At 39.4% G+C, this 23,590-nt stretch overlaps 1 protein-coding gene across 1 annotated transcript in view; it reads right to left on the reverse strand.

Moving 5' to 3' along the window:
* Positions 1 to 23,590, reverse strand: part of fhod3b (formin homology 2 domain containing 3b) — a 93,356-nt gene that overhangs the window by 55,422 nt on the left and 14,344 nt on the right. The gene's annotated exons all lie outside the window — the stretch shown is intronic.

The following is a 23,590-nucleotide window of genomic DNA, read 5'->3' on the forward strand; positions in this document are numbered from 1 at the left end:
TGAATTAGGCCTAAATATTTCTGTGAGTGTACACACATGGGCTCTGATTAGGTGCCCACTGTGATGATCTGGTTGTGTAGTAGTATTGATGCACAGATGGAAAGCTTTAGTGGACAATATGCAACGAGTTATTAAAGGTTATTCTCCAAAAGCCCTAACTGTCCTCAAGGCTGCAGAGGGTGTCTGACTGGACTATGTTTTGCTCTGATCTGGTTCAGACAAATGTGTAACTTTGGAAGTGCTGGACTATGCCAGCTGGATTCCATAAAGGCCTCAAAGCGACCATTGCACCCCAAAAAGCCACGGGACTTAACCAGCGGACAACATAACCTTTTATATATTCTAAATATTACATGATTAGAAAGAGGGGAGGTTAGATAAGCAGTGCAGAATATACCACACAATTACAGACTTACAAACACAAGCTGTGTTTGGATTGAGAACAATGTCGGTTTGTGAATGAACACTATGATTTGCATACTATTGAAGTATGAAGAGGAAGAAATGACTGCTCAATGACTAAAACAAACATTGAAACATTCCTAATGGGATCCAGAGGGGGAAACAGACATGTTTGTTTATATGTCAGGGTAATGGCTGTGCTTTTTTATTTGGTCTCATTCAAGTGGACTGTTGTTGATATGTTTGATCACAGAGCAGGGAGGATTTGAGTTTCAAATGTATTATCGCTTTTCTAAATTTTCCATGATTAGACAGAGGGGCGGTTTGATAACTGTGCTAGAGTATACCACTGAGAATAACTACCAGCCAACACAAGACATAGACTAAAACTAAAATAATATAAAATATTTTGAAAATTGGCTTAATTGAATTTTCAGATCTCGGTGCCTGCCGTACATAAAGCTGTGATTTGTCAGATGACATCTTTAGTAGCAAGCAGTCACTGCTGTGGTGTTTGTGCTGAACTTCCCAGAGATCACTTTGTAATCAAACAGTGCAGCCATGCAGGGCTGCAGCATCTTTGTTTTGATTTCTGTAGCAAGGTCCTGGTTTTTTCTAGTTTCTACTGCAGCACCACTAAACTGTTTCAGTAAAAGTTTTGGCCAATGAGCCAAAGGACCAAAATGTTATCTTCTACCTTTCTTTTTTTCCAAAAAACCCTGATACATACTAAACCATGAATGTTGTGTACCGCTAGACATCTAATGTTTACAATCGCTACCAGTTTGACACGATGATGGCGCTGGCTGAAAAGTTAAGAGATCACCCAAGTTGATGCAATTCATCCTAATGAAATAAATGTCATGCAAATCCATCCAATAGTTGTCGAGTCACTCAAAACCACAAATATAAACCTCATCATGGTGCTAGATGAAAAGTCACAGGAGAAATAAATCCTAATGACCAAAGTAATTAGGATTTATCACTTTGGCACTGTAAACATCTGCAACAAACCAAAGACAATCTGTCCAAAGGCTGTTGAGACATTTCATTAATAAAATAAAATCAAAAAGTCAAGCTCAAATTGGTCAGAGGTCTTGGAACCATGATTGTTGGTACAAAATTTCATGGGAATCCATCAAATATTTCTGGAAATATTTCAGTCAAGATCAATGTCTCTGCTAGAGTGGATACAAATGGACATTTTGCACATGAACATGTCACACATTTTTACTTCAAAAGATGGTGGACAAAATAAACATTGGATAATAACCATTCACTGGTAAACATCTAATTATCCTCCCAAGCCCTTACATAAAAGTCAATACTCACAAACGTCAATAACCACAAATCACTTACTGTGCATACAGAAGTATCCAGATAGACTTCCACTGAATCTGAAACATGTTATGACATTTAATCCAATGTCAAAAATTCAGATATCATGTTTGAAAATAACTTATTCTTTGCATATTTGGGGGGAAAATAACAAAATATATTATTTGAGAATTAACAAAAGTAAAAATGATCTCCTTGTTTCGAACTATGAACTGACCGTGTCACAAATATATTAACAATTAACGACTTATCAGCATCTGGTACCAATTCAAATGGACTCAACACACAAATAAGAAAAGCCTGGTAATGTTTTCCCACTGGAGAAGCAGGTCCATGCCACTGGCTTTTCCGCTTCAAAAAGTGACCTTTGACTCCCTGATATCAACAGCTCCTGGAGCCCGACTGCCTCAAGAGCTAATTGTCTCCTTTAAAAAAATACACTGTGTTTAAGGATCTGTAGGGAGACACCCCCCAACCCCCCACACCCCTCCAAGCCCAGTGCAACAGTTAGTCATTTGTTACTGATCATGTCAGTGTCAGTTATTGCCCCCCACATCTTATTCTCAACACTGTAAAGGTTTGATTTAAACAGCTTGATTCAGCTTCTTTGTGAGACTGCCAAGGTATTTCCCCCAGAGATATCCCACCAAATGTTAAGATTGTCAGGATTGTGCAGTTTTACATTTTTATTTTAAGCACTGTCTAGATCTGATAATCTTATACTGGCAAAATGTGTTCTGCAGCCACCTAAATGCTACATCCTGTCAAATGACAGGTCTGTCTAATTTAGAAACAATTCAGGTGTTTAAGAATAGCTCTATTTACAAAGGTCACAGACTTAAAATGTAATCTGAAACTAGAGAAGGGTCATGAGCAATCCTAAGACTGCTGAGTTCCAATTTGAGAGACTCATATGGAGAGGCTGGCTTGCATGTGTCCCCTCTTTCCATGTAGTCTAAGTGCAATCAACTAGAAGATTGTAGACCATGTACTTTATTGAAATTTGATTTCTACAGTAACAGAACGGTGATGTGCAGATCTGTAGAGACTACAGAGGTATAAAGTTGAGGGGAAAGAGTAGTGGAAGCTAGATTGAGAGACCAGGTGATGATTAGTGAGCAGCAGTATGGTTTCACGCCAGAAAGAGCACTACAGATGTGAGGTTTGCTTTGCGAACATTGATAAAGAAGTATAGAGAAGGTTGGAAAGAGTTTAATGTGTCTTTGTGGATTTAGAGAATGTATATGAAAGAGCAGGAGAGGAGAGGTTGTATTGTATGAATAAGTTGGGAGTGGCACAGAAGTAAGATATATGTGCAGGATATATATGAGGGCAGTGTGACAGTGGTGAGGTCTGCGGTTTGAAAGATGGATGGGTTCAATGTGTCAAAGGTCGGCTCTGAGTCATTTCTTGTTTGCAGTTGTGATGGACAGATTGACAGATGAGATCAGGCAGGAGTCCCCGTGGACTAAGATGTTCATGGATGACAATGTGATCTGCAGTGCAAGTAGGGAGCAGGTTGAGGAGAGTGTCAGGAGTTACCTGCCACAGAAGGGTACCAGCAAAAGAATAAAAGGAAAGATTTTCAAGAGGGTAGTGAGACTGACGCGACAGGAGGCAGAGATGGAAGGTGGTAGAGTCTATGATTTTCATTAAGAGTGATCCTGTACAATGATGTACAGGATTAGGAATGAGTAAATTAGAAGGACAGTTCAGCACTGACTGGATGGTTTGGAGACAAAGTGAGAGAGGTGAGATTGAGATGGTTTGGACACGTGTGGAGAGTGATTCTGGGTGTATTGGGAGAAGGATGCTGAATATTGAGCTGCCAAGCAAGAGGAGACCAAAGAGGAGGTGATTGAAGATATGCAGCTGGTTGGTGTGAAAGACGAAGATGCAGAGGACAGGAAGATATGGATAATCTCCGCTGGGGACGACACTCAGCAGGAACAGCCGAAAAAAGGAAGATTTCCACAGCAACATATTGTGAATTGAATCCCCTCCCATATCTTCATGGGTATCCATTGACCTTGATAATCTGTTTTTTTTACCCTTTCAACTCTGTTTTAACACAGCCACTTGAAGCCACAAAATGTCTCTATATCCTGTGACTTTCCCTAAAACAAGCACTTACATGAATATAAAGAAAGCCGTCTCCCCTGCTGTCCATGTCAAAATGTGTATAATTGCAGCTGAGCAAATGCTTTGTGTTTGCATTGTGGGGGGGTAAATCTGTACTTAGCATGTTGTTTTTAGCTTGTCTTAATGTCTTCCATGTCTGGGCCTATTTGTCCTTGGGCTGACTGGGCCGCATCAGTGGGGAATGAGGAGGAGAAAAGTAAAGTCTGCATGTGTGTGACAGCTGCGAGCATGGTTCACATGGCCACTGTGACCCACTCAGTCACACCAGCCAACAAACCCTCAACTGTAATTAGCAGATTCATGGTGAGATTTTTATTTGAATTGGTGTTTGTTTGTGCCTTACTCTTGTCTCTGTATTTAGCCTGGTGTATGCAGCAAGTCTCTGATTTGAGAAAGACACATTAGATATGAGGGTGAAGAAACAAGAGGGAATGAGGTGTGGTTAGGGTGTTGGTGACAATGTAGGCTGGTGTGTTCACTGTTGTTGAGGGGATCCATATCAGTCTGTTTGACAGTGAGGTCAGAGTCAGTCCTCCATTGTTTATCCATACTGCCAAACAGAGAGCTGTTGCAGGTGTATGTCTGATCCCTGGACCTAAAACGCTTCAATATGCCTGCTTTCCTCTCCTCTGTTTACTAATACTGAAGAATAATTCTGCAAACATTTCATGGAAGGTATAATTGTGGCCCCACTGCCAAACCAGAGTTTATAATACATCTCTTAAAAAACAGTGATCCATCCATTTCCTTCTATACCTGCTTATCCAGTTCAGGATCAGAAGGGGCTAAAGCCTATCCCAGAATGCACTGGGTGAGAGGCAGGGAAACACTGTGAACAGATTCCTGGTCCATCACAAGGCCAAAACAGACAAGGACAGAAACACTCACATTCACACCTGTGAGTAGTTTAGAGTTTCCTATTCATCTGACCCAAATATCTGCTTCCAGAGGGAACCCACACAAACAGAGAAAGGCAGCCTGGGATGGGATTCAATCCTGGACCTGTTTCGCTGCTAGTCGACAGTACTGACACTACATTTTGTAATTTTCTGTCAGCATCAATACTGTTTATGTGATTTGGAGCTACTGTAAATAATTCATAAGTGTCAGGTCAGCCAAAGTCCATCGTCCAAATAAACTAAACCTGAATGTGGTACTGTACTACTTTGACCATGCACATTATTTTGGCAACAGAAAATTCTACATTTTGATTGGATGGTGTGGATGATTTCTTCAGTTAAAGAGTCCAGTTAAATTGTCCCTCCAATTACAGAGATGTGAATGCCCAGTGCAGCAGAACACACGAAAATTAGACAATGACAGAGGAAATATGAATGTAATCGTTAAAAGAATAAAGATATACATTTACTTGACAAGACTATACTATTTATAAGAATATCCAACAGAGATCAAAAGAAAATGACAGACTCGTGTATTCTTCAAAGAGATGGAACATACCAAACATGTCCACCCACAGTAATTTGTGACCACGACAGTATAACAAACAAACAATAAAATGAGTAAAAAAAATACTAACATCATATTCATTACATCTAACTGACATGTTCAAAACCCCAAACAACAGCAATGAACTCAGAGGGAGCTAAGCAAAGGGACATGTGAATTCAGTTTGTGTGAATACAAAGACTGGAAGCTGTGATTGAAACTGAAAGCAGCTTCACAGTTCTTTGCTTGGGAGCCATGGCAATGTTTGCACTTCTGATTGTTATCTCTAAACAACTGATAATCAGATACTTGGGTTTAGGCATTTTAAAAACTGAGTTTAAGTAGCGATGCTGGGTGTAGAGTCTGGGTTTGTGTCCCATCATTTCCCCTCTGGACACCACTAACTTTTCCAAACAGCTGTCTTAGTTCATATGACTGAAGCAAAATAAAGGTCTCTCATAACAATATGAGCCATGGGACATAATCATCTGATTTTCCTGACCCATATTTTTGTATTGCTGCATTGTTTTGTCCCTAAAGTGAAATGCAGGGGTGGGGGAATTTATTTCCATCTGGTCATTTGTTGATTTACTGCACATCTTTGGACATTTCTCATCACTGCATTGCTCTACTTGAAAAAAAAATCCCTTTCAATTACAGGTCATGTTAAGGTGACAGATTTATGATCAGCTGGCCCAGAGGTGGACTGCATCATTCCTAGGTGACGACATGTTCACGTCTACCTTGTGTTTTTACTTTTGTCAAGGTGATGACCTGATAATGGAGGGTATACAAAACTGGAATCACCACATGAAAAGGATGTTACCTTTGAAGTAACCAAATCACAGTTACACAGGTTGCTACAAAGGGCGGTCACACACCAATACCAATTACCAGAGTGTCAGTGTGAGGTTTGACAATCAACAGTTTAATATGTGACTTTTCAAAGCACCAGTGAGGTGTGTCTAACAGGCCATAACATCCCCAAACCTCACAAATGATTTAATGTGGCAATAAGAATCACCTGAGGGAATAGTGATGTCATTCTGGAAATATGTGCAAGCTGTATCAGCCACAACAAAAGTTGGAGAGGTATAGATAAACATTTAAAAGGAAGGTTGCTCAATACCAAAAGAGAATAACATAACAATAGCAGAGACATCAGCTTCCCAGAGATGATATTTACAGCTGTACTGCCATTTGGAAGCCACTTGGGCCTATATCCAAGGTTAACACACAATGACGTAAACTCTGGCAGAAAGAGCACAAAACTGGCACCCGAGATAACTGGAAAAAGTAATATGGTGTGATAAGTCATTTTCACCCTTCTCCTACATGCAGAACAGTATGGTTGATGCGTAGCCATGGCATGCCAGGCATTATGTTAGCTCTGCATCGTAGTGTAACTGCCAAGAAATATGAAGCGTTTTTACAGGACCAGGTGCACCTTTTGATGCATTGTTCCCTCAGAGTGTTCAGAGATGGCAAAGCCCCCATACACGCGGCTAAACAAATTCAAGAGCGGTTTCATAAATTCCAACACCTTCATGGTCAAACCTCCTCATACGCACGGCGCAGGACTTGTATTACAGCATTCCTTGGGGAATTGAAGTTGTTATAAAGGCTGAGAATGGCTCCAGCTATTCTCAGGTATTATGCTTTTGGTTTATGAACCAGGAAGGCCCCTCAGATTCTCTGTTTCTTCTTTTTTCGCTGTTCCACAAAGCAAAACAAAAACATTTGGTGATGCTGCTTTCAGCCGTTACGCTCTGAGCCGCTGGAATAGCCTTCCAGAGCATCTGAGAGGAGCATTTAGTCAGGCTTTTATGTAGTGTTTTATAATTGTTTTGTTTTATTATTTATACTTATTTTATTTATATTATATTTATCTTTTAGTGTCTTAACTACAAATCTTTTATTGTTGTCTTTCTTTGTTTTTGTTTTGGTGTGCATTATCTCAAAACACATTTTTAATATCCTACATTTTGTCAATCACTGTAAATCAATGTAAAGCACTTTGAATTGCATTTGATTTGTTTGAAAGGCTCTACATAAATAAAGCTTGTTTGTTTGATTGGTTGACTGATTGATTTGTTGGTTGCTTGATTGACTGATTGGGTAACCAATATCAGTGTTTATTTTTGGTCAATTCCCAGTGTCACGGTAGAAAACTAAAACATTTCAGTATAGAGAGGAACATTGTTTTCTTCTACTCTGTTTACTTGAATTTGCACACAAATGTCATCTGAACAGAATGACTGACAGGAACAAAAGAGAAGTAGGTATGGAAGAGTTTAACCAAGCAAACATACTGATGATGTACATACAGTTGCCATATGTAGACATTAACACAATTAAAGTCAGGTCTCAACTGCTTGTCCCTGCTCCCCTCTTTTTCTGAGCTTTACCGAGCATGACCGAAATTCCTTGGAAATCCTGTAAAGCCATCCTCCATGATTTCCTCTCATGTCACAAGTTAATGGGTGGTAGAATACTGTAGCTTAGCACAGCAGAGTGCAAAATCATCCAGGCAATGAGAGAACACTTTGTTAGTGACTGCAAGAACAGTAGTGTAAGCAACTTTGTGCTACGCCTTGGCACAGGTGGACAGTGGAGATAGTATAACGTAATACTGAAAACAACAGAAAATAGATTTCTTTTCTTTTATTATTTTCAAGTGGGAATATAGAGACAAACTTTCAGCAGGTAGTAGAGGTGCTACACAGTACCACAGTCTAATGGATTTAAAAACATCACACTATTAGAGGCTGATTTACGCGCTAAACATAGAGCATGTTTCTAAACTGATCAGTTGGAGAGCTGACACAGCTGGTGCATGCTGTACGTATGTGAGAGGAAAGTGAGACCTGTCTACACCCAGAATATTTGAGTTGGATCAAAAAATAAATTAGCACCGTTGCAAACACTCTAATGAGTCACCAGTTAAAGTAAGGGAGGTTATACTAAATATAAATATAAGCACATGTAAAACCCTGAGATAAAAATACTGTCGCATTAGACCTATGAGGCACATGGCCTGTGGTTAAATCTCTAAACAACAATTTACCCTGCTGATGCTCAGCTCTTCTCCATAAGGCAAAATAACAAAGCCCCTCTGTTAATATCCAGGTCAGTCTTTCATTAATACTTTTATCTAACTGAGAATATTATATATAAGTATTATGAGCACAGCTGATGTGATTATTTTAGTTACGCGAGCAGATCAAGTGATACAGAGTGCTTGGTCTGGTGATGATAAGAATAATAGTCCCTTTAATTTGCCTCTTCTAGGATTTCAAATAACTCACCAAGAAAAGAAGGAAACTTTAGTGTATTTTAAGAGTTGAGGTGAAAATATTCATGCTAATATAATTTTTTCAGTTATAAATAATAACATCACAATTAGCAAAGCCACTTTATTGATGAGCCCACTCCGTTCTGATTGGACAGCTACAGTAGCTATGTCTCAGCTAATTTCATGTCTCTCGGCAGGCTACGTAAAGAAAAAGTAGTAGTAGTCTTGTAGTTTACTTTACTAATGTAAATCTTCACCAAATACATATGTACATTTTCAAGCCCAATGTTTTAGCGTACGACGCAAGCAGCCCGTGGAACATCCCATGCAAAAACCTTAACAACTACCTTAGCAACAAAGGCTAGGTAATGGACCCATTTGAGAGCAAGTCCGAACAATATGACATCATCATGAGGAGGAATTAAGGAAGTATAGGTAACATTGCAAACACTGCTTTTGACTTCACCGAGCATTTTCATATACATTCACCTCCGGTTTTAAAATAGACATCCAGCAATATTCAGTTATGTAGTGCATATGCCTTGGGTAAGATCTGATACCAGACACTTGAGAATTAAAAACAGCTTATTATATAAAGTTTACTTTGGTTTACTTAATTGTATAGTGTACTTTCATCTGGTACTAAATGAGATTCACCGCCAACTATGTAACAAAAAAAAGTATGAAATTGTATTATAACAATGACAAAAACTCTCCCATCAAAAGAAAACTGTAGATCTGATGAGAAACTGCCCGAAAGCCGTATGAATGTTCCATTATACCAAAACTTTCTGTTTGCCAAGCCAGGAAATGGCCATGCTGTTTTGATGAGACAAACATCCATAGAAATTCAGCATTTCTGCAGGGTGCTAATTTGTCATGCCCCGCCACAACATGCAGAATGTATAGGAAGCCATCCAATCTCCTGCTGGCTCTTGGGGGTCATTATGAAGGGAAAAATCACAGCAATATAGACAGACAGAATGAGATGGATTCCTGCATTAAGTGGATGAGGCCCTCCTCACTACAGGACTTGGGTTACACGACAGTCTACTACAAATATGGAGCTCTTTGTCCCACATTCCCTCAGATTCATGACCAAAAAACTAAAAAAACAACTCTAGCTGTGTCAGCTACAAGAAACGCCAAATCTTGGACCATCTCCTTGGACCTCAATGAGAGTCAGAGTGCTCATCATGTTCCCTTATGTGGTCTTTTCAAACATGACTGTGGTCTTTGTTGTTCGCGTAGGTTGAGAAAATGTTCAGTAAACTACAACACAAACCAGTTTTCTTCAGTGAAATCCCTAATGGATCTACAGAAATGTGACCAGGCAAAAAAATGTTCTTGTTTTTGCTACAATAGTATGATCCTTTCATAATTTTCATGTGGTCCTATTCTCTACTTGATTTCTTCAACTCTCTTTATTCTGGTGCAGCACAATGTCTCCATCTTTCCTTAGTAATAGTGAGCCTGGGATGTCTAGCTGACACTGGACTCCGTGCTCCTGGGTTTCTGTGGACTCGACACTTTCCAAAGATAACACGGGCCAAAGATTTCCACTCACGGGCAGGCTGAGGCCCTGCTGAGGCAGCCTGTCTGATGGGGAACAGACCAAAAAGAGCTGGCTCAAGACATCTCTTCAGATTCATAGCACTGTACTATGTGATATCCCTTTAAGGTCTATAGTTAGTTACTACAGATGAGAGAAACAGGGACCAACAGTAGAAGAGAGAGGCAGATCAGTGTGATTAGGGAGATCTGCGTTCTTCAAATGTACCCACAGGATAAAAAAAAAAATCAGTCACAGGATCCTCAGCTGGCTTGATAACATGATACCAAAGGTTAACAGTAATAAGGATGGAATCAAATACAAAGAAGGCAAACAAATCAGCTACATTTGTGAAGGCATTTCCTCATCTTCCTATAACACTTCACTCATAGTTCCTGTTCCCTGTTAACATACGTCTGTGATATATTGTCCCTTTTTTATTATTCAGAGGTAAATTGAGATTTCCAGGAAAGGCTTGTCCCTCCGAGAGTGCCTGGAGAGCCCGGCCTGGCGGTGTGCACAGTCATACACCACATGACGTCTTAGCAGGGGAACATTCCTCCATGTCTTTTTCTCTCCCTCTAAAACCATCTTTCTCAATTTAGAAACAGGGGGCACAAAAAGTGGTTTAACGCAAAAATACAGGGCAGCAGATTAATGCAAAATTAAGCCATTAAAAAATCAAATGACAGATGCTAAATGTCCCAGACAGGGAATGAAAAATCATTTCTTATATTCAGGAATTTTCCAAAGGAAGAAGTACAGGGGACTGAATTCCACTTAACCTCTTTCTTTTGCATGCCAATGAGAAAAAAAAGTTGAAAGTTTTACCATTGCCAAACATTACCATTACTAAACACAATCTCAGAAGGGAGCAGGTATCTACAGTATGTCAAAAAAGGTAATGTCTTGGAAGGCAGTCAATACAACTCATGCCAAACAGTCTCTTTAAAATATTTTCTTTTCAACTATGCCCCACTAAACAGAGCAGAGGGATGCAGAAGACTGAAATGATGTTATGGATTCAGTATTCAATGTAGCTTACAGGAGCTGGGATTGTGTCTCTTCTCCATAAATCATTTCATGTTGACAGGGGGTGGTCCTCTAGTCACTCAGCCCACCCCCGCCGGCTGACCTCAGGGGTGACAGCTTCCCTCAAGCGTCAACCCAGACAAAAAGTGGTGCAGATAGCCCCCCAAAGCCGAAACTATAGAGGTCACACAGGCCTGTGCCAAGACAGCCCTTTCATCCTATAGCATTTACAGGATCAGCATCCTAAGACACAGGCATCAAAGTCAGAGGAAAGAGAGAGAAATACAGGCTGTGTGTGTGTGTGTGTGTGTGTGTGTGTGTGTGTGTGTGTGTGTGTGTGTGTGTGTGTGTGTGTGTGTGTGTGTGTGAGTGAGTGAGAGAGAGAAAGAGAGGAAGAGAGAGAGAGAGAGCTCTATGACCCTTAATATGTGTGCAGCCCATGTGTAGGAGGGTGTGGGATAATCCTGGTGAGCTGTGTAGCAGGGGTCTCCAGGTGGTCCAGAGGGTTAGACAGGGTTAACCCCAGTTGACCCTGGCTCTCTACTGTCAGAAGTAGGAGATCTACCCTGAGCTTGCAAAGGAAACTAGAACAATGTGTCATGTCGATCATGTAAGACAGCTACGGAACAGAAATGAAATGACCTTTCCTTGTATGTGTCCTTTGTATATTTGCACCAGAAACAAAATATAACATTTTTAAAATAAAATAAAAATATTAAAAAGTGTTTTTAATGAAATCAAGTCATACTTTTAATCATACTTCTTTGTTCATATTGCCTGAGTATTACATGTCATAATGATAACATGAACTCATGCCCAAGCAAAAGAATTTCAATCCAGGTCTCATTATTGTGTGCCAAGTTTGAAAAAAATACCAATAGTATTGGTTCCACCGAAGTGAAATGATAGTGTCTCTCTGAGGACAAGCCCCAGCAGAAACACATGGCTGGTTGGCAGGTTGGGTCTAAACACATCCTTTAAGGACGAGACACAACGGCCTCAGATAGCAGCACAAGGTAGATGAACAGGAGCTCCTTTAATGTCATTTTGGGTAGTTTAGGAGTTCCTGCCACCTGAAATAGCTGACTGTTGAGACCTGGAGGTCACAACACACAAGTCTAATTTTACAGATCAGTAGTGTGAGGAAACATTCTTGAGATTATTTGAGTTAAGCTCAGACATCCTGGTGACGATAAAAACACAAGTCAGAGTTATGTTGAGTTATGGTGAATGATGTCTGGGAAATTTTCCTGAAATATAAAACTGTTACAGTACATTTGTTCTGGTGAGGATGACAAAATAATTAGATTACGTACATAAACTGGAAGAAAGTATCTCACAACTGTGACTCACGCACACCGGTTAAAATAAGGCAACAACACATACAAGCATAAACTATCATGTGTTGTAGTGATAATCATGTCATGGTAATCATTAAGAATAACCTACAAGTATATGTATGTGTTGGTATGGGGTCCTGCATACATATTGATACTCACTTGTGCTGCATTTACATTTAGTCAATCACACATTTAGTTTGTATCAAATAGTTTATGTCTTCTCAGCCTCAAAAAACATTTAATTTGTCATTCAGTATGGCTGGAATCATAGTCTGATCGACGATAATGTGTTTGTGGAGAGAGGAGATAAGTCCATTGTCATAAAGCCATTGTCATAAAGCAGGTGTGTGCACAGACATTTTTGGCAGTGTTGAGTCATAGAAAACTTTGTGCTCGTAAATTTTAAATTAGATAGAGCACGTCAGCCTCTGCACTCTTCTATAGATGATCTTTTTTTCACATGCAAAATCATGGGTGTGTGACTAAATAAATGATAGCAATGAATGGAGGGTTGAATTCCCTTTGGTGTGGAGCCACGTGGATGCAGCCACATCAACAAGCTACAGACTGTTATTGGTTGAACTGGCATTAATGTAAAAGTCTGAAACCATGACATTTTTTTTTACTTGTCTCATAAGGTTAGCTGTCATACAGCAGATGAGACTCACAGTCATTGTTCATCAACTGTCACTAGTGAACAAAGGCAAATCAGAGGTAATCAGTCAACCTAGAGTTTTGATGTTTTTAGAAGAGAAAACACAGATGAAGAGAAGAAGCCATACTCTTTTTGTTCATGACACTGTTCCAGCACAGCTGCTCCTGCCGCCTGCCACCGTAGACTGTGCTCAGCTGCAGGAATGGAAAGTTAGGAGGGAGTCTGGGGCTAATATGTGGTTCATGATGACACATAAGATACTGTAGACCAAAATGTGCACTTATTGCATTCTTTGCATGGAGTATCCAAACTAAACTCAAACTTCTGGAATCATGAAGCGCACTGTAAATGACTTCCCATCTTTGCCAAATAAGGTCATCAGTGGTCAATGCTATTGAGTTGAGAACAGTTTCTGTACTTCCTACTAGGAAGTAGCTACGTCGCAGTCACGCAATGTGCAACATGCAACATATTCCAAACCTGCCTAAAATGATTGTGCAGTATGGATTTGGGACACAGCTTGTGCCTGTCAGAAGCACAAATTTATGGACAAAAGAGACTTGTTTAAGAGTTAGGATTATTGATTGTCTTTTATTGGAAAAGAAAAACTCAGTGAAGTGGTTAACCTCTATATAAACTATATACACTATTATATATGGTGAGATCGACTACCATACCACTCTAAATCCAACATCATGTTTAATGGTTGTGATTTGATACTGTCCCTTGGTTTTCAAAAATTCCATACTGGATGTAGGAATTAGTGACAGACCACTCATATGTTCAGTTTCTTTCACTGGTCCAACCTCCAGGTTTCATACTTTATATTAGCTTATAAGGCTTTGTGCACTACTATTGGTGCAAGTGAGTTTGTTGCTTCCTCTAACTTATATTAAGTTTGATTGTCATAACTATTTTATTGGTTACACCACAAGTTGACATTCAATTCGAGAAGATGCATTTGCAATTTAGGACCGAAAATGGCGCCAAAGGACCAAGACAAAAAGAAGAGCACACATGACGCCTATTTGTCACCTGTTGGTTTTTAGTATTGATTGATTTTTAAACGATTTTATCAGTTTATAAGGCACTATATGATCTTGCACCATATTACCTCTCAGATATGCTCTTGGTTTATGAACTAGGAGGGCCCTCAGATCCTCCGATTGGTGATGCTGCTTTCAACTGTTACTCTCAGAGTTGCTCCTGGAGGATCTGAGAGGAGCTGAAAATATAGATGTTTTTAAATGTAAACTAAAAAATCATCTGTTTCGTCTAGCTTTTCTGTAGTATTTTATAATTTTATGGTGCTCTGTTATTTATACATACTTTATTATTTACCTTTTAGTAACCACACATCTTTTATTGTTGTCTCATTCAATTAGCTTGTTTTTTTGCTTTTCAGTTGTTTTGCTGTGAAATGTCTCTATCCATTTTTTATATCCCAGATTTTTCCGATCGCTTGCGAAGCTCTTTGAATTGCATTTCATTTCATTTGTTTGAAAGGTGCTATGTAAATAAAGTTTTATGCATTGATTGATACGCGGGACTTTCTTAGCCTTGTGTTGAATCTTGCTAATAAGAAAGGCATTCATCACAGAACAAGTGGAGAACAAGCAGAAAGAGCAGTAACTGATGTCATTGAATCCTGAGGACCAGACACTGGGACATATTCAAACATTTTTCACATTTGCAAACACAGAGATTAAAGGCTTATATACAGGCTTTTATCTTATAAACAAGACGTCTAAGCAAAACATTTTACTGCTTTATGTGTTCAGTGATCCTTAAGTGACCACTGAGAAAACCACCACACAACACATAGGAACAGATCTGAATGGATCCCAACAATGTCTGACATATTCACTGAAAGATGAGACTTAACTTTACACATATTTAACCACAACAATGATGTAAACATGGCTTGCTTTCCTAACAAATTCAGGAATCACTTATGGTTTATAGCAATAGATATTTTCACTCCTCTTTATAACCTAGACTAAGCAAAAGCAGACAATGTTTCTTTTACTTTCACCACGGGGAGAGCCTGGGTAAGCTGTTTGTTCAACTGTAATTAGTACTACTTTTTTTTTTTTTTTTTTTTTTTTTTAAATTGAAGCTTGACTGTATTGTTGAATTTAAAAATATTCTACCATTACAGCTGCTACAAGTAATAAAAGCACATTTTATGCACATGTTCATATGCTCTGCATGAGTATTCAGCATTTGTAAGACACTTCACTTCCATGTGCAGCATACATTTCAGACAGACACTCTGTTCCTCTTGTAACCAGCAGTTCAGATGGAGCCATCCCAACTGTCCAACCTGCCTGAACCGATGAAGTAGGCTCTTGGCTGATATTCGCACAAGGCATTGGGGCCTCTTCTCTTTCCCCCTTTCATTAATCTCAAAGCATGTAACAAAGGTTGTCCAATCTTCTCCTGCTAAGGCCACTCTGAGTGGTCTCCTTCAGAGCCATGGGTGGGCAACAAGGAGATTCTCTTGTTGCTTGAGCTCTTTAAGTCAGGGTCACTCTCCAATCACTCAACAATGTCTGGAATTGAGGTGAGAGGATTGAGTATTTCAGCTTCAGTTGCTTCCATAATCAGAAGCCAAGTGAGAACACTGCGTTACTTTTGTCATTTTGATGGCTTCAAATTGACTTCCAATTTGATGAAAATGTGCTTAAACTGCAACACTCCCATAGCTTTTAAACAGCGGTACAACAATTCCTTTATCCCTCTTTCCATCCAAGCACTGAACGCACTTTACAGAGGGAGATAGTCCTTGTCCATCCTAGTCCCCCCCGTCCCCGTCTTGGACGTATTTATTAGTATTTATTCGTTGTTCTTTTATAAAATTCATGTTTTTAACTGCAATTAATTAATTTTGTTGTTGTGTTTAATCTGTTGTGTGGTCTGTGTTGTTTTCTGTATTCCTGCTGCAAACTAAGTGCCCTTTTGGGACAAAAAATAAAATGAATCTGAATCTGACACTTATAGGAGTCCTATATTCGTTAAATATTTGTTCTGAACTTATTGTCCCAGTTTCATCAGTATTAAATGATTATGTGCTGTATTTACATCACAAGCTCCAGGCTTTTTACTTTTTACACAACCCAAGAATTCCTCCCTCACATTACTGTTTAGTATACACTGAATAGAAAATGACAATATTGACGCAGTGTTGTGTGGTTAACAGTGAAAATAATATTATTGTTTCATTAAAGGCCCTACAATATAAATATTACTTATCCCACTCTTGGCATGCACTTGAGCTGACTTCAGCTCTAAAAATAACTATAGTTGTTCCTTGGCCTTGAACATGTTTGCAGTTGATAAAGTGAAATAGATACCTGGTGGCCTAGCTAATATTTACAGTGGATCACAATATGGTCTACAATATACACAATCATTCTAAAGCTATGGATCATGCTTCTTTGTGCTGTTGGGAACCACAACACAAGTAGTCGGCTCTCGAGTCATTAACGCATCCTCACAAACTGCCACATACTTTCTACCTGTGCCAAATGGCTCACGATGAATATTCCTGAAATCTCTGCTGGCGAAAAGCCAGTAACCACAACGAAACAATGAAGCACGGTAAGCCACAGGTGCTCCAGTGCTACAGCACAGTGAAAATTTGTGGTGAGATAAGGGGAAAAAAAGGACACTGTTAATCTGTTTTACACCCTGAAATGAAAAAAGCTACTTTTTACCTGAGAATAGAGAAACATAACATTTGCAAGGTTCGTCCAACTGCATCATCATCTGGCAAGTCAAAGGGAGTAAGATGACGAAGCAGGAGGCACAAAGCGAGGAGAGCATGACAGCTGTGGCAGATGAGAGATTTAGATGGATTGTGCAGAAAATAGAAATATGCAGCACTTAAATATTTTACCTCAGCTCTATAAGTCTCTCCACACACTAACAGCCTTCTGAAGGTTTCTCCATCACAGTTTCACAAGTCATATTTTTAGTTCAAGAGTCCATTTTGGACTTCTGACGAAATGTGTAAAACTGACATCCTTCTATATTCAGGCCTCAACAGGTCATGTCAATATTTATTTTTCCAGCTGATGTCAGCCTAAAGTCTAAATCAATCTCAGCACATGAATGTGACAAAAATCCAATAAATCCTCCTACAAAGCAAAACAGCAATGGTAAATGATTCAAAGCTAGCCAGCTGTGGCAACACTACTTGATCCAAGGTGCGAGAAGAAATAACAAAACCGATTGATAGAACATTGGATGAGTGACAGTACTGCAACGACAAACAGAGAAAATATGTGTTTTGGTTCTCTTAAGCATTTCTCATATTCTCCTGATAGACGCAGCGAGGGAAAGAGACGTTTCCTTACAAAGACATTGACATCAAAGCTGAGGGAAAGAAAAGGAGCCAGCGTGACATGTGAGGGAGGATGTGAGATGGAATTCCATGGCACACTATGATCTGGCTGAGGGCCAGTCGGGTACTAAAAGGTCAGGGTTTTTTCTAGTCGATACTGGCATTCAAATCCTTCCTGTCCATATAGTATAACCATCCATCCATAACACCAAATCCAGATCTCAAATGTGACAAAGATACATATATAAATTAAGCACCATTTATGACTGTTAAATGGAGATTAAATGTACAGAGATAAATGAGAAATGGAGGCATAAAAGCACATATTGAGTAAAACACATACAAAACACAACAGATAAGAGTGATCAACTTCTTAGTCTAAGGGGGGTTAGATTTTTTTTTTAAGTCGTCTTCTCCTCCTGATCCTTCTCCCATTAAAGGATACAGAGAGAGGGCAAACACCAGCTGTGCAGAGGCACCTCAAACCTCAACTCTCAACCATCACAGACTCTTGTGTAAATATACAATAAACAATTCTATGCAGACATCAAACAGATGTTGGTTCGAGCAAAACAAACTCAGATTCCTTCCAAATTTTCCTTCCTGCGAGGAGTCAGCTGTTGACGGTCTGTGAAGTCTGTGGCTACTGAGGTTACACACCTGTCCACTTCAACAAGAACTGCTCTAGTCTGGCAGCAGCGGTAAACCCCAGAGCAGTCTGGTTCACATGGCATCCATTCGTAGAAGCCCAACTCATATGTCATGATATGCCACTTTAAAAAACGATATTTTGTGATGAGCTGACTGCAAATGTAAGTTACACCAGTCATCTGGTTCCTGACAGGTGTTTGGCCGATTGTCAGAAGTGAATGGAGGAGAATAAAAATGATTCAATATATTTATTTACAGAACTGAAAATGAAAAGTGTGGATACAACAGTTGAGTACAGCTGCATGTTCACCGATATGTCTCTGTCCTGTAAACAGAGAAAGGTATGAAGAAAAAAAAAACAACCCTCCCCTCTTGGATGAAAATGTAGACAGCTCTCGTCTTTTTGGACGAATGAGGAGCAGTGTTGAGGGGATGTACAACTGGAACCATATGGGTTCTTAATATGTGCATGCCTCTGCATGAGTGTGTGTACATGAGCACACAAGTCTGCTCATATGAATAAATGTTGTAGTAGTTGTCAGCCTTGTACAGTATGTAAGGCAAATCTGCAAAAGAGTCAACAATTAGCAATACACCTTCCAAATAGAAAATGATGTGTTCCAGTTGCAAAAGCGCAGAGACAAAATGAAGGGTAACATTACCCTGTACTGCTGCCTGTAAATGAAGCGTTTACCTTTGCTATGTTGTTATCTCGCTGCATGGGGCTGTTGGGCTCGTGGCCAAACTAAAAGTATATTTTAAAAAATCACAGTGGAAGAAAGTGTGAGGGGAGTGATACCATCAATCCCACCGCTGATCTAGTTTTGCTATCAGCTGTGATTTGAAGAGTACGACTCGCTTTGCTCTGAGATGTTTGCTGCCTCAGATTTCTCGTCGTCTCGTTGGCGCAATATTATTTAGGTTGGCTTCCCAGGGTGACTCTAAGTCCATGATCCCATTTTGGGGTCTCTTTGAGGGAAGTCTAAGTAATGAGAGACTAGGCCATTTGATCTTCCACTGTGTCTCACGGGTGCCATGTGATACGCGTGTTTTGAATCATTCTCAGCTTGCTTGACACTCCCTGGACACAGAAACATGACTATATTTGATTTAATTGCTTGATTGTGACTCCAAAAAGTGTTTTTTTTTTACTTAGAATCCTTTGTATGTGATACTGACTAAAGGTGCACTGAGAGGGAGCTATAAATATTATCAACCAGATTTGGATGACAAATAAATTCTATATTTTTAAAATTTTCCCCAAATTAGTTTCAACCAAGCTAGAGAAATGGATATGTCCTTGCATTTCAAAAGGATAGCACCAATTTCAAACTAATCTTCTCTATTCCAGGTTAACAACTGGAATTGTTGTTTTTTTTAAATGTGGGTGTGTATGCTCACAAAAGTGCAGATGGTTTAGCACAGACACACACACACACACACACACACACACACACACACACACACACACACACACACACACACACACACACACACACACAAATACATTAATTAGATAAACAAAAACAAAATCCCACATTTAAACAGTGAACTTTTTTATTAAACTTAATTATTAGCGGCCAGGAACTCATCTTCCCAGCATGGTGTGCAGAGGAATAATTGTAGAAAATGTACTGCTTCCATTTTAACAACCACAGAGTTTCCAGTTGACAACCTGAAGATCAAAACTACCAATTTGACAAAATTACAGCTCGAAAGAGTAACACAAGTCAACAGCGGTCACAATGAATCATGCCCTGAGCCCAGATTATAAGAGGTTGTAAAAGACAAGGCAGATAATCCACTAAGAATGTGTCACCTCTGATTACAGCTGTCACTCCTCAGCTGGGATCAATGTGTTGACAGATGAACCTGCTCTTAAAGGGCAATGCCAACATATTTCATCTTTGAACTGTATTATTATATATTTTTTTACACAAGTGAGTAATACTATAAGCCAAAAACAAACAAATAAAATATTTGTACCAACCACACTTATCTCACACTAATCTGTGATGTCTGATTGATGTCCAGCTGGCAAAAGTATGACACTAACAGAGTTCAAGATTTATTTTCTGGAGATCAAACAACATTTTCTGGATTGCAGTTGACAGATTTATCATTTCAGACTCTATACCGGGATTACATAAATGCTATTAATTGCCAGAGGAGCTTCTGAATATAAATGTGTCAAACTCAACAACTCTTTATCTTTATTTCGCAAGAGCTACTGCTGATGAACATTTGGGATGTTTGTTGATTCTTAACTTGGTATCCCCATTTAAGATAAATAAGATTAAATATTCCTGTATTAGTCCCACAAGGGGGAAATCTGCATTTAGGCTCTCTGTGTTCAGACTCTATACTGTACCATCACATCACATCACAGCAAACTTGGGCAGTGTAAGAAATAAAAGACTGCTTTAATCAGGCTCTCACTACCACATCCAGTCCACCAACAACAACAAAAGCCCAATGATTATAACAATCTGTGGCCAATGCTAACATGCAGGGCGTTGAGTTCAGTTTATTTTCTAAATCCCTGCCTTTTGTGCTGGTCAAACAAATATAAACAAAGATCAAACTGTTACTCCTACTGGTCATCCGGGGACAAAAACACATTTATTTAAAAGGAAGACTCTTATTATCTCTGAAAGTACTAATGCACATGTCAGGTTATATAAATCATTATGCTGCCATGATGGAGTAGCACATTTCTTATTAAGAAAGAGGTATTTGTTTGTGTGTGTGTGTGTGTGTGTGTGTGTGTGTGTGTGTGTGTGTGTGTGTGTGTGTGTGTGTGTGTGTGTGTGTGTGCGTGCGTGCGTGTGTGTGTGTGTGTGTGTGTGTGTGTGTGTGTGTGTGTGTGTGTGTGTAAAGTGAACATGAGACTGGTACAGATTGCCTGGTTTTAATTTCATCACTGAGCACATACTGTATAGTACATCTATATTCTTCACATCTATCATGCGGAGCACTGATTTTGGCCTTTGAGCTCCAGGAAAGCCATTATACTGTCCCAATGGAGGCCGCTCTGGACATATGTCACCAGAACACCTCAGATGCTAATGTGAGTCATTAGGCCTTTATTTGTACTAAAGGTTAGTGGTCATAAAACAGGTCAAGCTAATGAGGCTACACTCCGAGATAAACGTTTGTGTTACGCCTGATAGACTCTTTTAGATCACAAAGAGCCTTGACTGTCTTATTGCGTGATTACAACAAATCGCTGTGCCAGGAGCGGATCAGTTACAGGCACTTTAATAAACCATTAGCTCTTTGGGTGAGCACATTTCTTTCCTCCGCTGACATTGTTATATAGATTTCCGCCTGGTCCATGTAGACCCATACGTATGTGAGCCTTAATGACTATGATTAGGGAGGCCGGAATTAAGACTTTCTGTGGTTTATGACACATACGCACTGGCACCTGGAGAGACACACACACACACACACACACACACACACACACACACACACACAGTAAGACAGATAGAAAGCTAGCTGTCTGATGTGTACATTTGGAGAAAACCAAAAACCAGATAACATACACAAAGTTATGTACAGCTTAATTAAAACTTGAAATACACACATTTGGTTTTCCGCTAAAGAGCGCTAAATGACACAGACTACATGCATGATCGTAACCAACTCATCATTCATGCTCATGGAGGGGCTTCTGGGATAGCATATCTAAACAACCTGGGTGTGATAATTTCGCACCCCATCATTAAGTGAGGGCACATTTAAAATGGGTGATTTTAAAACAAAGCAGCAGAACTGGTAACATTTGATAAAAGTATCCTCTGACCTAAAGCTAACTGAAGAGAGGCGCTAATTAGTTCAAGCTTGTCGGATTTCAACAATAGCAGCATTTCTAAAGGATTTCCAGAGATTCAGAAAATCGCAGTGTTAAAGCTCTGATGCCTCTATACATTTTGCACTGGCCATTCTCCAAAAGCACGTCATTGTAATAGAGCACAGCTTATTGTCATTGCATAACAACTCTCATTTAGAAAGACAAAGAGTATGGCCAGCGACAAAAAAGCATTGACAGTATGGGGGCTCCTCTTTGGGGACATTTCAGCTTTTATGAACTGACAGCAGGGAAATGCTCAACCCTTTAATACAGAGCAAGTGCACAACCTAAAGTATACCATCCCATTTGTCTGTGGAAGACTAACGAATTATCTATTGTGTGGAGCAGGAAAATCACCCAGTAATTCTGCTCTCGTGGGGCTACGGGGTAAGCCCTCTAGTCAGATAAAATTAGGCTCAAATGTCTGGACAAGTTACAGTAACAGTGACCACCTCACCTAGAAGAAATAAATCAGCTAGCCATGAGGCAGCCACTGAGGGAGACTAGAGAAGGGCAACAGGTGGCTGTCAACTTAAAGAGAAAGAGGGTCATCATCCACTTAGAGAGGAGCGGCAAGCCTGTCTGCCACTCCCCAGGCTCCACTAAGCTCAGCCAAGCAACAGCAGGAGGAGGTAAAAAAAATAAGGTAAAGCCAGTTCAGAGTAATGTGGACTGTGGACAAGTCAAATGTAATCATCTAAATATTCACAAGTACAGCCATGTACAGCATGTAACCTGTCACATCAGGTACAATCTGGAAATGTATTTTAGCTATCCAGTGTTATAAAATAAGGGAGCATCTGCCAACAATATGATTTACAGTAGGAATTTAGCAACACTTTAAAAAACGTGTTAGTATAATACATGATCTGCTTACTGTATCAATTACAAAATTATAGTGTCAAGAACATCAAAGAGAAATCCTCTTTATAATCAACATGTGCAAACTAGACCACATCGGGTTCAGGCAAAAGCTATCTCACCAATAGTTTAATGAACCGTTGTGACAAAACAATCCACATAAAAAATACATTTGAACCCACTGGAGTTTCCAAACTTTTCCATTACGCGTCATGCATCAGTAGGTAGAATAAATAACCGGAGAGAAGATTGTAGTATCAGAGATTGTTCTTAGATCATAGTGACTTCATTGAAATGTAAAAAAAGATCTGCTCCTTTGGTTTACTTCATTACAGAAGGACAATTGCCGAGCAATTTTAAAATCTGACAATTTACAGCCTAATAGCTTTTGCAGACTTTGGGTTATGTTTACACTTGCAGCCTGCAGAGGAGGTGCTGTGTGGCTCTGTGTGAGCATGTGTGCTCGTCCACATTCTGCTACTGACAGCATATACTGTCCACTCACTGTGCCAAATGTTAAAAAAAGTTACAAGTCTCTAGCAAATCACTTTTCAGGAGTTTAAAAAAAAAAAAAAAAAAAAAAAAAATATATATATATATATATATATATATATATACATATATATATATATACATATATATACACATTAAACAAGGCAGCAGAATAAT

Source organism: Scomber scombrus, chromosome 7, assembly GCF_963691925.1.
Source record: "Scomber scombrus chromosome 7, fScoSco1.1, whole genome shotgun sequence".
In the NCBI taxonomy this organism is placed as follows: Eukaryota; Metazoa; Chordata; class Actinopteri; order Scombriformes; family Scombridae; genus Scomber; species Scomber scombrus.